The 17,579-nt window shown below is 44.9% G+C and overlaps 1 pseudogene; it reads left to right on the top strand.

The window, feature by feature from the left end:
• The window catches only part of LOC139278220 (uncharacterized), a 179,140-nt pseudogene that overhangs the window by 80,944 nt on the left and 80,617 nt on the right, over positions 1 to 17,579 (top strand).

Here is a 17,579-nt window from a genome sequence, read left to right as displayed (position 1 = left end):
GGCCACATTACAGCAAAATCCTAAAGGGGCAAAGGGTGTTAAAAAGACAAGCCTGAAGGCTCTGTGCCACGAGGAGTATTCGGAATAAGGTGGACGAATTAACTGCGCACAGAGCAGTTAACGGATATGATGTAATTGGCATCACGGAGACATGGCTCCAGGATGACCGAGGCTGGGAGCTCAACAGCCAGGGGTATTCAACATTTAGGAAGGATAGACAGAAAGGAAAAGGAGGTGGGGTGGCGTTGCTGGTTAAAGAGGAAATTAATGCAATAGTAAGGAAGGACATTAGCTTGGATGATGTGGAATCTGTATGAGTGGAGCTACGGAATACCAAAGGGCAGAAAACGCTAATGGGAGTTGTGTACAGACCACCAAACAGTAGTAATGAGGATGGGGACAGCATCAAACAAGAAATTAGGGATGCGTGCAATAAAGGTACAGCAGTTATCATGGGCGACTTCAATCTACATATTGACTGGGCTAACCAAACTGGTAGCAATGCGGTGGAGGAGGATTTCCTGGAGTGTATTAGGGATGGTTGTGTGGGAGGGGCCTGAAGCACGCCGTCCCTAGCCCTGGCCGAATGGACTCCCTCATCGGCGGCCCGCTGCGTTCCCTAAGGAAGGACTTCTATTTTTTAATCTGTTATTTACTGATTGATTGATTGCTTATTACTTTGGTCTTGGTGCTTTAGGTGCAGGGTTCCTTCTATTTTTTATTTGTTAATTAATTGTTTAATTACTTTTCGTGCTTGGTGCAAATGTACTGCCTTGTTTAGTGCTTGATGCTTTAAATTTATTTATGCTTCTTTAACTTTGTTGTGAAGGTGTTTAGTGCTTTGAAAGGTTCCTCCCCCACCCCCCGCCTCCCCCCCACCCATCTCTGGCTGCCTGCGCTGATTTCTTAAGTCACCGCAAGGTTGTTCTGAACGTACAAGCGTGCCCACTTACTCTGACCTAAGTTCGTTTGGAGTAACTTTTAGCTGGCTAAACTTGGTTAAATGGCCAAAATAGGCATAAGTGTCTGGTAACGCCTCCTTTTGAAAAAAAAACTAAACTACAAAAAAATTCTAACTAACTCACTTACACGGGCGCAAATTAGATGGCCAAAATTGCAACTAAAAAGATACTCCAGAAAAATCAAGTTGCTCCAAAAAAAATTGTGCAACTCCTGGGGAAATTTGGGCCCATGGTCCCTATATTAAAAAAGAGGCAGACAGAAAGCAGGAAACTATAGACCAGCTAGCCTAACATCTGTCGTTGGGAAAATGCTGGAGACCATTATTAAGGAAGCAGTAGCAGGACATTTGGAAAAGCATAAAACAATCAAGCAGAGTCAGCATGGTTTTATGAAAGGGAAATCATGTTTGACAAATGTTCTGGAGTTCTTTGAGGATGTAATGAGCAGGGTGGATAAGGGGAACCAATGGATGTGGTGTGTTTGGATTTCCAGAAGGCATTCGATAAGGTGCCACATAAAAGGTTACTGCACATGGATGACAGATTGGCTAACTAACAGAAAACAGAGAGTTGGGATAAATAGGTCATTTTCCGGTTGGCAAACAGTAACTAGTGGGGTACCACAGGGATCAGTGCTGGGGCCTCAACTATTTACAATCATTATTAATGACTTGGATAAAGGGACCGAGTGTAATGTAGCCACGTTTGCTGATGATACAAAGATGGGTGGGAAAGCAAGTTGTGAGGACACAAAAAATCTGCAAAGGGATATAGACAGGTTAAGTGAGTGGCAAACATTTGTCAGATGGAGGAAAATGTGGGAAAATGTGATGTTATCCACTTTGGCAGGAAAAGTAAAAAAGCAAATTATTATTTAAATAGAGAGAAATTACAAAATGCTACAGTACATCGGAACCTGGGGGTCCTTGTGACTGAATCACAAATAGTATGCAGATACAGCAAGTAATCAGGAAGGCAAATGGAATGTTGGCCTTTATTGCAAAGGGAATAGAGTATAAAAACAGGGAAGTCCTGCTCCAACTGTACAGGGTAATGATGAGGCCACGCTGTGTACTGTGTATAGTTTTAGTTTCCTTACTGAAGGAGGGATATTCTTGCATTGGAGGCAGTTCAGAGAAGGTTCACTAGGTAGATTGCTGAGATGAAGGGGTTGACTTATGAAGATAGGTTGAGTAGGTTGGGCATATACTCATTGGAATTTAGAAGAATGAGAGGCTATCTTATTGAAACATATAAGATACTGAGGGGGCTCAACAAGGTAGATGCAGTGAGGATGTTTCACCTCGTGGCGAAATCTAGAACTAGGGGGCATTGTTTCAGAATATGGGGTCGCCCATTTAGAACTGAGATGAGGAGGAATTTCTTCTCTCAGAGGGTTGTAAATCTGTGGAATTCTCTGCCTCAGAGAGCTGTGGAGGCTGGGTCATTGAATATATTTAAGGCGGAGATAGACAGATTTTGGAGCGATAAGAGAGTGAAAAGGTTAGCGGGCAGGGAAGTGGAGCTGAGCCCAAGATCAAATCAGCCATGATCTTATTAAATGACAAAGCAGGCTCAAGAGGCCAAATGGCCTACTCCTGCTCCTATTTCTTTTGTTCTTATGTAACACATTGTTAATCAGATGCTGTCAATTTCTATCAATGTTTTCATCTTCTCACATTCTGAAGCAGAAGGTATATGTTAGGGAGCAGTAATCAGGTGTTCCCAGGATTTGTCTTCAGCTCCTGTAAAAGTTAGACCAAAGCTAAAAAGATATAATCTGGCCGTCTAAAGTCGTAAGCTAGATTGTCAAATGGTCAAATTAGTCGCAGAAGGTAGTGCAAATTGCCAGTGGGCCTTATCTACCACATCTTTGTGAATTTTAATAATAAATAGACCTTAAAGATGATTCAGAATTAATTTAGTAGAAACGTTGCAAATTAGACCTCATGATAATGAGCATACCAACTGCGTATGTCCGCAAATTAAGGTGTTGCAGAGTTCTAGTTCTTTCCACATCCATTAGCATTTAATTTACACAATGTTAATGTATGGAAATGTTTTAATTACTTCCTTTTAAAGTAAAATTACACTTGTAATTCTTTTTTTAGTAGATCTGCATCAATTTGTTTAGGAATCGAACATAAGAACAATGATGGATCGGGAAAAAACCCTCTGGTCCTTCCAGTCTAACCCTCACAATTGTGATACCTTGTGCATCACAATATATAAACTCTCTACCCCACCCCACCCTATGGGCTAGATTTTACACTTTTGTGCAGATCGCCCAAAATTGGGCATTATTTCCGGCGTGGCGGTAAAAATGGGTTTTCAGATCAACATTTTAAAAATTGATGTTACCGTGAGCGATATGAAATGGACGTTAGCATTAAATCTCTCTGACCTGCCGCAAAGTGTCACCATCCTTAGCAACGGCGTGGCAACGCTCAATTCCCACGATTCAGGAGGTCAAGGGTCATCATGACATGCGCATAAGAGGAGACAGAGAGAGAGGGAGCTGAGAGGGAGTGAAGGCCTGTGTGAGTGTGGTGTGGTTGCTTTGGGAGGAAGGAGGGAGAGTTTCGAGCTTTATAGCAAATTGTGCAAAAAAATGAGCTGTTACAAGCCAGATATTTTCCTGAATTTGGTGCCTATAATGGAGGGAGAGGAGGAGGTGACACAGCACGCTGTGGAGACTGACGCTGGCAAGAACAGTGAGGTGGGAGAGGAGCACATTGGAGGATGCAAAAGAGCGAGGAGGTTCTCGGACAAGGCAAATGCCGCCCTCCTGCAGGAGGTTGAGTCACTTGGGTGATTTGACACAGGGAGGGCGTGGGAAGCCCACCTACCAGAATATATGGGCCGAGATAGCAGAGGTGGTCTCGTTGGCAACCAACGAGGTGCGTGAAGGCAATCAATGCCGCAAACGATGGGATGACCTTGTTGGATCCGGAAGAGTAAGTACTACATTTATTTACATGTACTTATGTATTTTTATAATTTGATTTGTAAGAGTCATGAGTGACTATCATCAGATGTGAGGTCTTTCACTTTTACCGGGGATGTTGTGCTCAAAGCCCACGGTCACGGTGCACGTCTTTAGGTAAAGAATGATAATTATCAGAAGCTATCGACGATGAGATCCGTGCAGAGGCGAACGGGTAGGGGGCCACCAGTCACCAGCGACATCACTGACATTCGTGGGGAGGCACCCCCGGACGGCCACACAAGCAGTTACAGACCCTGAAGTGATGCCACGTGAGTAAAGTATATACCATTGCTTGATCTAAATTGATGCCACACCCACACATATCTGAATAATAATATATGATAGATGGTTTCTAAAATTATCCTATAAATAATGCTGACCTCATGAGAATCATTGCAATGCACAATGTGTTGATGGTCATGAAATGTGATGTCTGTGATGATTTTGATAGCGGTAGTGCTTTTATCATGCACATGCTGTGTGTAGCGCTAGACTCACCTTGTGACCCTAGCACCTGTAGGATTGCAAAATTTGTGGGAAACCCCCCCAGTATTTGGACTCATTGGAAAGGGAATTTAATCGAATTTGGGAGGGACTGCGAGATTCCAAAATTCGTGGAAACCCCCCAGTTTTTGGACTCATTGAAAAGGAAATTCGATTTAGGACTATCAAACAGAAAGTTTGGGATCCTAAAATGCTTATGGAAGAAATCTAGGAGTTTTTAAACAAGTTTGAGATTTTTAAAAGGTGAATGTTGGGTCTGCAAGAAAAGGGGTGGTGTCAATCTCTAAAAGACCAGTTTGGACATTGGAGCTAATCAAGCTGTCTGGGGACATTTGAATTAATCAAATTGTCTGGGAACTGTTTCCCCTCGAAAATCTGCCCCTAGAAGACATTTACATTTCAACAATGGATCCAAGGAAGTACAGTTTCAACTCAAGCACAAAAACTCAACCAACACATACATAATGCTAATCACTTTTCCGGCCTGCATTGACAAGAGCTCATCAGCTCAGAAAAGTCTATCAACCCCAGATTAAAACCACTTAATCAAGTTTCAGTTAGTTGGGCTTCAAAAGTTAAACAAAGAACCAAGGTTGATTTGGGGCGCAGATAAGGACGTTTCTCAAAGTATAATTAAGGACCTATCGTACCAAGAGAGCTATCTCTATTCTGACCATCACAGAAAGAACTTTTCTGACCAAGCACTTCGGAACAACAAGATCGAGAGCACATGGCAAGAAAATGCAGGAAGAAACATCGCAACATCGGAGAAAAGAACTCGCCGCAACTGGCTTCAATACGCAGCAGAGGTCTTCTGCCACATCCGGGGTACGGCAAGGCAAACCGGCTATAACCAAAGAACCCCGAAACCATTAAACAGCCTGAACTGTCAAAGGAAGGATTGGTGAGTATTATCCCTGTTGCCCTAGAGTCTAACTTAGCCAGAGAGTAAGTGGGAGTTGGGAGGTATTTCTGTTGTGTTTATTACCTGTAACAAAGTATTCCCCATTGTTTAGAACCTTTTGTCAGATTTTACAGTTTTGCTGGAGTGTATTTGTGTTATTTGCTTTCTTGAATAAAATCCATACCTTCTTTGTACAAAACAGTTTTCTGCTGTACTTTATCACATCCTGATTAATAAATCCAGGCTCGAGAACCAGGGAGTGGGAGTGACTCGCAACCGCTCTGGGTCAGGGAAGGCAAACTGACCCCACACACCACCCCCTACACACCTCCTTCTCCTCTAATAACATCATTTTGTGTTTTACAGTCAACCAGCAGCGCATCCCAAGGCAAGACCGCAGAAGCCAGAAAGTGGTGGTGCAGGGCTGGACTCAGCAGGCGATCCTACATCAGCTGCTGAGGAGATTTGATTCTTGCCCATCAATCAGCTGAGTCTGTTCTCTACGGATGAGAGCGCAGACTTTGAGGAATCTGCATCGCCAGGCTCCAGAAGGCATTCCACCCCAAGGCCATCTAGTGCTCCTCCGGCCATTTCTTCCTCCACTCTGAAGGTACTGGGCCCAAGCACCTCACCACAGAGCACCCCATTTGTCCCCAGGATGGCGCCGACCCCGCAGAGGTTTCGTGGACGTGGCAGGTCTGGTCCATGAGCACCAGATGAGAACGGAGAGATGATAAAGTTGTTCAGGAGAACTGTAGACATAGGTGATCAGATCCTGGCCAGCATCTCCGGCACCATGACGGAGTGAGTTCCGTGAATAGCGGAGGCCCTGGAGGCGATAGCCAGGAACACTGCTGGCACAGGCCTCCCAGTGGTCCCGGAGCGCGGCATGCCACCCCTAGGTTCCGCACCCCCAGTGCCAATGACAGATGAGAGGCAGGAGCAAGATCCTGTTTCTGGAGCCTAGAATGTTCCCACCTCGGTACCCCCGCTCCCGTACCCGTGCAACCACCGGCTCTGCCTTCATCCCCTCCACTGAGGCACCGCCTAAGGAGCTTCTTGGCCAAGCGGCTTGGAGCGAGGAGGGGAAGGGGTAGAGGTGGAGGAGAAGAAGGGGAGGGGGGGAAGGAAAGTGAGGTACATGTCTGTAGGTGATGGCTTTGTTATATCTCCAATTTGGTGTATGCAATTTGTTGTAATGTATGGGGGGAGGGGGCCACCCTTCCAGTTTGCCTTTGTATTCTGTGTTGCTGGACATGTTGACTATTTGATTGATGTCAATGTGTCAATGGTCGAAAAAGTGGGGTGGGGGTGGGGTGTTTTTACCCATGATACTTATGATTGCAGACCAATGGTCATATTAAATGTTTTTTATTCAACATAACCTTGTTGTGCATTGTCTCAGATAGCTAGACCGCTACACACTGGTGATTCCTTAACAAGAAAGGGTCTAATTAAACTCAACTTGAATCAACTTAAACTTTAACTGGCACCAAGGTGATGCCTACCATCAATGTCTGGGCTGCCCACACACAGCAGTGTGTGTCAGCTTTGTCAATAACAGCAACGTTCTTTCAGGCAAATCGCTCATTTATGAGCTCCTGACGTAAGAGCCTTGCAGCTATGTAGCCACCACGGGCCCTTTCCTGCAGTCTGGAGGGGGAGGCGTGGGCATGGTTCCATAGTCAGCCTGATTGTCTGGCCCGAGGTCAGCGTCCAGCCCTCGTCCTCCTCTTCCTCTCTCTCCTGAGGTGGAGCATCACTCCATTCTGGCAATTCTTGTCCCTTCCTGATAGCCAGGTTGTGCAGCATGGAGCACACGACCACGAATTGAGCTACTTGCTCAAAGTTGTATTGTAGCTCCACTCCTGAGTGCTCCAGGCATCTAAAGCACTGCTTAAGCACACAAATTGTTTTCTGGACCACATTGCATGTGGCTCTGTGGCTCTCGTGGTATCGCTTCTGGGCCTCAGTGTGGGTGTCACGCAAGGGGGTCATCAGCCAGGTGGCTAGGCCATATAATTTGTCACCAAGCATCCAGTATTGACCTTGTGGCTGACTGGTAAACATGTCAGAGACAGCGCTCTCACGCAGGATGTGAGCCTCATTGAAGCTGCCCGGGCATTTGGCATTCACTGCCATTATTATCTGGTTGTGGTCAACAACTAGTTGGACCTTCAGGGAGTGAGATCTTTTTCTGTTACGAAAAACCTCTGGGTCCTGAGAAGGTGCCGCATTGTGATGTGAGTACACTGTATTGCTCCCTGCACCCTGGAGAACATGGCAATGCGGTAGAATGCTCCAGCCCTGTCAGTCTGAGCCTCTGTGGTCATGGGAAAGCTGATAAAGTCCATCCTACACACGTACAGGGCCTCCGTGACCTGTCTAGTGCAGCGATTTGTGACATGATGAGACAGAGGAGAAATGTATACCTCGGAGGCCCGAAAGGAACCGGATGTGTAGAACGACAGTGCCGCGGTGACCTTGACCTCGATGGATAGTGATGTTCTGAAGGTGCTGGCAGCCTGCCAATCTGCCCTAATGAACTGGCATATTTCAGTGATCACCACTTTGTGGAAGCGCAGTCTCCGAAGGCAGGTGTTCTCAGATACATCGATGTAAGACTGCTTCTCCCTGTAAGTGTGAGGTGTGTATGATCTGGGCCTCCTCCTCAGTCTGGCACGTGTTAGATTGGGCACATAATGCTGTGCATTAGACGTTGTGCCATTTGCACTCTGCAGCATCTGCATAGTAATCGATGCAGGCTGAGAAATGGCTGGCCCCATTCCAATAAAATATAATGCCGATTGTTCACAAGTTAGAAATTTCAACACTAAAAGACACCTACAGTAAAACCCAATCGTCCACGGTCTGAAAAATGTTTGTTCAGATGGTCACTTCACCTGAGAAGAACTCCAGAGTCAATCTAAACTCCCTCGCAGTTGAAGCAGCCTTTTCAATGAAGCGACCTGCGATTTGAAAAATGGCGTCCACACTGCTGTGATTAGTTCAGAACAGTTCCACTTTTTCAGAGTGGCGTTTTAGGCGAGCGATATTGTGGGCGAGATGTGTGCGAGGTGGTGAAAGTGATGCTGGCCGATATACTGGGCGTTAGGCAATCAAAACTAGCCCAGGAGATCAATCATGCCCTGATAATTCTATCAGGTGTGTGTCATATAGGTCGATGTGACAGTGATCGCTGCTGACCTCAAAGAAAGCTGCCCACAAAGATCTTGCGATCTCTGTGGCAAAAATGGAGCTTTCTCAATGTTAAATTGATTGTAGCACTGTCAAAAAGGGATCCCCAGCGAAAGCAATAGTGATGGCATCAAGCTGTCTAAGCAGCCTATCACAGTTGAAAAATTCTCACACAGCAAACCAGGAAATAAAAAGCACTGATTCAATTCACTTTTAACATTTTTTACAGAACATGAAAAAAAAATTGGAACATATAAATGGGGTTAAAGTAGAAGCTAAAATATAATTAAAAAGCTTTAAAAACATTTTTAACATACTTCTTTATTTTAAAAATGTAGTCATTTTCTATCATAATAGAGAAATTTGACATTCCACAAATATAACATTAGTTTTTCAAAGCCAGAACAATTGTTCAGTAGTCAATATACAGTTAAAACCCAATTACACCTATTCCAAAAAGACTTAATGGACATCCTGAACTTGTGGTCTGTCATTCCCTGCTTCACCACACGCTATGCTGCGGAACTCCCCAGCGCTGGCAATCAGTGAAATCAATTAGACGGATGAAAACTTAAGCTTTTCCAGTGTAATATCGCTGGTAAACACACCATAAACCATTAAGTTTTTTTGGAATAGATTGTCCTGTGGAAAGTGCTTGTGCATGTATATCAGGTGACAGCAAGATCTTGCTCTGAGTGAAAAGCACCATTACCAGACAACATTCCTATATTCCTAATACTCAACTACTAAATTCACGCATAAAGAATGATCAGTTGAGCGAGGTAATGAAGGGCTGTGGAACTGCAAGCTGCCAAGAATCAATTATGTCAGTAGAGATGGGATGAAAATTAGCCCCCAAAAACTAATCAGAGGGGTGATCTAACCCTACCCTCCCAATTTTCTTTTTACCCTCCCAATGGAAGCCAGGAGGGTCGGCAGTTACAATCGCCCAATTTACTTACCTGCTGGGAGTTGACAGGTTCCGATTTTCACATGCCGGCAGGGTCCTTTTTAACATATATATGTTGAATCCCCATGATGTCACCGGCACCTGACTGCCATTTTTAGCAGGCGGCCTGAGGAAGAAAGAGAAGTGATTTTTCTGCCAGGCCCAATCTAGCACGGGAGTTGGATCAGAGCCAGAATAGGCCCAAAAATATAAGTTTATTTATTTTTTAACTTTTATTATGGTGTTAGGAGCGAGGGTGATTAAAGAAAGCATAGACCTCTCTAGCCACAATTCCTGCCCCCCTCACCACCAATCGCTGGCCCCTCGCAAGATTGGCTCAGCATCCAATCCGGCTACTTACCTGCTTTTTGAGTTCGTACAATTTTCCTCTGCATAGCACCGGGGTGGGAGGTTTGCCAGCGGGATTTAAATGAGGCCTGGGAGTTAAAATTCAGGGCCTGGATGTCTGATTATAAGGTGAAATTAGTCACATTATTTATTATTATATGCTTTTAATTTGGAAGCGCAATGCATTTGTCAACCTTTGAAACTTTAACATTCATACAAAAGTATTACAATTTGTACCTGTTATAGATGAAATGTATTTTAATCTGACAGTAATACCTGACAAGAGTGCTTGCCCGGTGCTGTACAGTGGATTGGACTGGGTAGGCAAAACCTATGGCTGTGTGGCCAACTATCATTAGAACTTAACTATCCGAGTTTGGGGCTTAATTCAACTTTATTACAGGTGAGTTTGTTCTGTCAAATAAAAGCTGTGTATACTTTTATTGCAAACATAATAAACCACTTGTGAATGTTTAATATTTTCCTTCGTTAGAAGTGACAACGGCAACAGACCCCAAACTTCATACCTGCTAGAAAGTTCCATAATCCTGTGGTGGCAGTGAGCTCCAAGTTGGTGTTGGCCTTCTCTGATGAGGCGTGCCAGCGTGCTGCAACGGTGGGTGGCAAAGGAGCTCAACTGGCACAGCTAACGGAAATGTAGAAACGCTTCGGGAATGAGGAGGGTCAAAAAACAAAAACCCGCTGCTTGATCTTATGATGAAAATCTCGTAAGAGGGATTCATATTACCCAGAAATCACTTAAATATAACCGTTCACCACAGGGTACCCGCTTTCATCCAATGGCTCAGTGAGTAGCTGAGACATACAGACTAAGAAGATGCTAGGTTCAATCTTCGGTCTGTGTTTATATCACCCAGGAAGTTTTTGAGACACCACAATTGTCCTCAATTTCCTTTGTGGCAAAATTAGCCAGGGCCCGAATCCTGATCACTACCCAGCACGTCCTGCAGTAAAGAAAGAAAGACTTTGATTTACATAGCTCCTTTCATGACCACCGGACGACTCAAAGCGCTTTACAGCCAATGAAGTACATTTGGAGTGTAGTCGCTGTTGTAATGTAGGAAATGCAGCACCAATTTGTGCACAAGCAAGCTCCCACAAACAGTAATGTGATAATGACCAGATAGTCTGATTTCTTTTTGTTGATTACAGGATAAATATTGGCCGGGACACTTAGGGATAACTCCCTCGCTCTTCTTCGAAATAGTGCCATGGGATCTTGAGAGGGCGAAAGACTGCACCTCCGACAGTGCAGCACTCCCTCATCACTGCACAAGAGTGTAAGCCTTGATTTTTGTGCTCAAGTCCCTGGAGTGGGACTTGAACCCACAACCTTCTGACTCAAAGATGAGAGTGCTAACCACTGAATGTGGATGTTGCGCAAGGAACAAAATCAGGCTGGGTTGTTAATCCCTTACGTTATAATAGTCAGTCAGCAGTCACTGGCCGAATGCAAACATGACCTTTTGCCAATCAGAAGGCGACTGGTGCTCTAAGGACAAATAGAGCAAGACTTCACGCAACCTTGCTAGACAGGAGCATGGGTAGTAGATAGAGCTATGGCCCTACAGAGCAAATTCTCTGACCCAGTGCTGGGCATCCAGCCTCGCTGAACTTGCCCTCTACTCTACAGATCAAATCTTGCTCCAGATTGGAAACTTGCAACCCAGTTACTGGTCATTTAGGGCAAATTTCAAGCCTTCCTTTCACAATTGCAATTGCTCTATATTCAAATAACTACCCATACATCTTCACAGAGGTTATTTACACAGTATTTTATTTGTGATCATTAGACATAGGCCCAAATTTTCCCCTGCACTGGCCACCGTTTATTCGGCACCCAGTGAAATTTCTGCCGCTGAAGCTCAGTTTGAAGATTCCCCAGTGTTGGGGCGCCGGCATCTACTACCAACGGCAGAATGTTTGGCGCCATACATTCTGGTGCTGGTGTACCTGTAAAGAAGGCTCCCACGCCATTTCTGGGCATAAGGCCAAGTTTCCTCTCAAAATAAATGTTTTAAACCGGCGCACAGACCTAGAAGCACTGTTGGGAAAACCTTTACCTTCAGCTACAGAAATCCGTGCTGGCCCGCACCTATCCCTGGCTGAAGGAACTCCCCTGCGATTTTATATCAACTTTATGCATCTTAAAAATAAATCAGATAAAACAAAACTTACCACTAATGCTCCGAAATCCAAATAAAATAAATCCAAAGCCTGTGTTGACTGCTGCTGGAAAATAAAAGAAATCAAAATAAAAGAAACCCAAAGCTGGAGTGACTGCTGCTGGAGTATCAGCCAAGGGAGGTCCCCTAAAAGAGCACAAAGTTTTTTTCCCTGCGCATGCACATTTAGGTGGCCATTTTTTTTGAAGAGCATGCGCTGTGCATTTCAGGCACACACTCGAAGCCCCGCCATGCCAGATGAAATCAGGTAGTGCAGCGCCAGAAGATGCATCGGATTAAGAAAACTTAGGATTTTTATTTTCAGCACCTAGGGGCCTAAAAAACCTGGGCGTCCAGGTGATTGAGCGCCATTATTTTTATTTTGGGAAACTTGGGCCCATACAGGGCATGAAATTGGTGGAAGCTAAGCTCTGCCCAATTACCGTCCAAAGGACCGCTGAGATCCTGACGGTACTTTGGGCGGAAGTATCATGGAAAAATCTGGGGAAAACTGCCCGGCGACAAAAATGGGACTTACGTGCTGAATCTGGGTGGCAGCGGGCAGCAGCTCCCATTCTCAGCGGCAAATGCAATCTTCGGCAAAGGCCCAGGGAGGGGGGAACTGATGAAATAAAAAATGTTCAAAATGTTTTTTAAAATACTAGAAATCTTTCGGGGGAACCCCATCCACCTGAATCCCTGCAAAAAAAATAAAGAAAAGAAATGGACTAACCTTTTTTTGGAGGTCTTCTTACTTATCGTTGAGGTTAGACCTGCTTCCATGCAGTGGTCTTTCCCCTGCTGCAGCGGAGGACCGCCCAGACCAAACTGGCAGCTCGGCGGGCGGGAGGACTCTTGTGGGTGCTACACGCTGGCGCATGGCAGCGGATATCAGCGCACGGTACCCAGCGGTCTTCTCTCCCTGCCGGCGGGAGGCCTCCACCAAACTCGCTCGGTGGGGAGACTGCACAGAAACCAGGGAGACTACCGAGAAAACTCGGCGGCAGAGGACGGTAAGTATACACCTCAACAGAGCTTTGAAGACTTTAGATTGGGTCACAGTGTCTCAGAACATCAACCTTTCAACCACTTGGGCTTAAATGCAGGTCGCAATTATGGGCCCAAGTTTCTAAAAATAAAAATAATGGCGCTCAATCCACCATTTTCGGGCCTCTAGTATTCTAAATGTTATGTGCTGTACCTTGAACTATGCACAAAATAATGCCTTACCGATTTTGGACTCTGTACCATTGGACCAGAGGATATATGATCAGCTGGTGTAAATCCATTGCCCTAGTAATTCAGAACAATATTAGAATATAAAACATAAAGAAATAGCTGATAGATCAACACCTTCAGCACTCTTTAACACCTTTATGTCAGCACTTACACTTTTTTGATGGGGGGTGGGGGAAGTGGTGGGGGCATATCCTGAATATAGGATGTATTACTCTACCAGCTCTCACACTGGTAGCTTCCATTACCAGGTTATACCAGCCGATTGGGTGTTTGGCCCTATACAGCGGCTGGGTTTTAGGGATCCCATAACCACCCACCCTCTCTGGACATGAGTACTCCGTTACATGTCAACCCAAATTTTTGAGCCTGGAGCTCCAATATCCAATCACAGGGCTGGCTGGCACAGAGCTCAAAGCCTACACCTACTGACTCAGAGGCCAGAATGGTAACCACGGAGCTGGGGGCTCTCTCCTTACAGGCCACTGCTCAATATTGCCCCTGGAAATTTCCTGGGTGCGTGACCCTATTTATGCATCTATCTGTGGTTTCCATCAATCTTCTGCCGAGGTTAAGGCGGCCAATTGGGATGACTCCTGAGGAACTTCCTGCTGTATAATGGAGTTAAAGTAATGAAAACCATGACAGGTCATGTGAATTGATACCTTGTTTGTCTGTCTTTCAGTTTTCTGTACTCACAGGCGTCTGAAACTATAGCAGCTCGGAAACACCAGATGAAATGGAACAGCAGTCTCCAGGAAGCTGTGGCAGACATGAACAATGTGGCCTGGTATTGTCATTATTTTACTACAATTTTACAAAAAGGAGATATGGCAACAAAACAGAAGAGGCTGAAAACACCCTACAGGACACTTTGTCAGAACTGGAAGTGTCTGCACGAGAAACCTTGCGGGTGAAAATTAATATCAGACGCGGTACAGCACAAGTGGTAGCAGATCTGCCGCCTGTTATACGCTCCGCCTAATTGTTCTTTCTATTGAAATCAATGAAAAGGAAAATTGAGCGGGACTTATAGTGGGACAGCCATTCCGCTAATGCTCTTAGTGCGCTCCCACCGAAGTTGAATTTCACTCCCATTAATATCTGTTTGCTTGACAGAGCTGGCTGACCAGCTGAGTGTTTCCCTCAGCTTCTGTTTCTGTTTCACATTTCCGGCATCTGCAGTTTTTATTTGCGTTTTCCTCTATTGCATTTCTATAGCACCATTCACAACTCAAAGCACTCACAGCTGATGTTACAATTGAAGCATGCTGCAGTCATTATTGTTTCCCAGGCAAACACAGCAGCCAATTCACACAGAGCTAGGTTCCACAAACCTTATAAATGACCACTCAATCTATTTTTTATGGTGTTGTTTGATGCATATCGGCCTGCACAAAAGGTGAGGTAAAGGGGGAAGGTACAGAAGGGTTAGAGTCCAAGGGAGTGGAAAAGGCAAAGCAGTATTAGAAGACGGGGGAGGAATATTTGTCTTTCTAACTGCTTAGGAGGTTTTACATTTATTATATTTCCTGGTATTTTTGTATTTCGACAGCACAATTAAAAAAAGTAAACCTTCAGGAACTTTGCAAAAGGTAAATCAATAATGTTTTACCCTAACAGTCCATGGTGTTTATTTTATAATAAGCTGCTATTTGCATCATAGAGAATTTATCTTTGAAATTTTTTTGCATATCAATTTGTACCAGATCTTATTTCCTGCCGCCACCTACACACATTCCCTTAAATAGCTGCCTTTAAATAAAACAACAAGGTAAGTGATGGGGAAACTAAAAAAGTTCCTTTCATAAAGACGCACATGACAGTTTCTGTCCCTTTCCCTCTGGGATCTTGCTTAAATCCTGCCCCCCAAAAAATAACAATGGTCTCCATAAATATCACGAGTTTGAGCATCAACTCCTGGGGAACCATTGGTTGTAAGTTAACAGTACAAAACTATGAATTTGATAATCCTATCCCTTGCCACACCTTATATTAATATCAGATTACCTGATTTGATAGTTGAGATCTCTTAAAATTTTGTTTCCGACAATTTGTTTGTTTGGCTCAAGTCCATTGATCAGTCAGATAAATGGACTTAAAACAACTTCACTCCAATATTCTCTGTCAATGGTGGGGAAAAGCGAGTGGGAGATGCACAAGAAGCCAGAATTGGAGGAATGCAGAATTCTTAGAGTATTGTAGGGCTGGATGTGGTTCCAGAGATAGGGAGGGGGCAAGGCCATATAGTGATTTGAACACTAGGATGAGAATTTTAATATCAACGTATTAGTGGACCAGGATCCAATGTAAGTTAGCGAGCACGGGAGTGATGGGTGAACGGGAATTGGTGTGGATTTGGATCAATTTTCCCTCTAATTTGTCTTTGACAATAAGAACATAAGAACATAAGAAATAGGAGCAGGAGTAGGCCATGTGGCCCCTCGAGCCTGCTCCGTCATTCAATAAGATCACGGTTGATCTGATCATGGACTCAGGTCCACTTCCCTGCCCGCTCCCCATAACCCCTTGTTGTGGGCGGCCTGCTTATTTCAGCGTGCAGTCCCTTTAAATTTCTGCACATGCGCGGTATTTCAAAAGGAAAAGCATGTGAGCGGCCTACGAGGTTCCTTGCAGATTGCTGCACAGCCGCACACATGCACAGCTTAGAGGGAACATTGGTTAGGATATGGACAACAGGATTTTGGATGAGCTCAAGTTTATGGAGGGTGGAAGATGGAAGGGCAGTCAATAGGGAATAGCTGCAATAGATAAAGAAGCTCTGGTCAGTGATGTGAATGGCCTTATCCACTACACAGCCCACCACAGGACCTCTTTAGATGAGGAGGAGAACGGGGATAAAGAAAAGATAAAATTGAGCGACATGGTTCAGAACAGACAAATGGTATGATCAAGAAAGTGGGATTCCACACAACGGGCCAAAATCACTCCTTCAGAAAATATTTAAAAAATGCATCATTCTTATGAAATAAATGAATATGTTTTAGAATGATATACTGACAATAACATGCCCATGCTCGGATCTCCTACCCCTTGACACAGGCCAGTAGGATTGCATGATTTCTTTCTTTCTCGAGAACACTGAGGTCAGGTTTGTGATTGCTATGCTTATCTTAGACCTAAGACTGACATTAATGTAGTCTGGAATACAGGATGAAAAATTCATTCTGTTTGGTGATGTGAGGTATAGTTTACAGAACACCTCATAAGCTGTGTTAACACTTTATTCCAAACTACTTAAACACCCTTACCCCCCCTGCCACCCCCGTCTACCGCCCACTGCCCCCCACCCCACCAAAACTGAGGTATTACGTGTTTTCAAAAATACATTTCAGCTACAAATCAAACAATGTTTTCCTGTTTTTGAGAGAAACCATGTTTGTCAGTGGAAAGGAAATAATTGTTTTAATTACCGTAACACACAAGTTTTAGAACTCTAATATATCAATGATTTAATATTGGAGAGGCATGAGAGTAAAAGCAATACTGAACAAAAGAAGAGGAAAGACAGACTTCAAACAAAGCAAATAGCCCCAAAATTGCCCTTCATCGCAATTGGGGGTGGTAACCTTGGACCCAGAGGTCCCACCCCTGACATGTAATAGGCCTCCCCCTCCCGCCCCGCCAAAGGAAGCGAAGTTCTGTCTCCGGTGCTCTGCTTCCTTTGAGGGGCACTCCAGGGGCAGCAGCACAATGCTGAGTCCAGCGGTGGCAGAGCAGGCCAGCGCTATAGTGATGCTCCACCTACCACAAATGCGCTACATCACCCCTCCTCTTTAATTAGAGGGTTGGGCTGCTGCGCATTCTGCAGGCCCCATTTGGTGGCCGTCACTGGGCCACCAGGGAGGCGATTGACCGGGCCAGCAGCCCGGCACCCAAAATGGAGCGCCAGGCTGCACGATAGCGACCCAGTTGACACGAGAGCCACCATTGTCAAGCCAGCACAAGAGTTGGCCAACAAATACAAATGGCGGCCCAGGGCGCTAAAGGACTCCACTCTAAGGGGCGCCCCGCTGGCAGATGCCCAAGGGGACAATTTCTCCCGCGGGGCGCAAAGGGATCGGCGAGAGACCCTGAGGGGCGGAGTACCCTTCAAACCTCTGGGGCAATTGTCCCAGAGTCCCCTCCCCCAGCCGAAAACGCCATTGTGCCCTTTAGCGCCACCCCCCCCGCCCAGAGGCGCTAATGGGGCTATAAAAAGTGGCAATTTCGCACCCAATGATTATTAGTTTCAAATAGTTATTTAAAGAAAAAGAATCAAACAAAGAACGACCAGAAAGTA

The sequence above is a fragment of the Pristiophorus japonicus genome, chromosome 13 (assembly GCF_044704955.1).
Source record: "Pristiophorus japonicus isolate sPriJap1 chromosome 13, sPriJap1.hap1, whole genome shotgun sequence".
In the NCBI taxonomy this organism is placed as follows: Eukaryota; Metazoa; Chordata; class Chondrichthyes; family Pristiophoridae; genus Pristiophorus; species Pristiophorus japonicus.
Note: the sequence above shows the minus strand (reverse complement) of the source record. Positions and strands in the feature narration are given on the sequence as shown.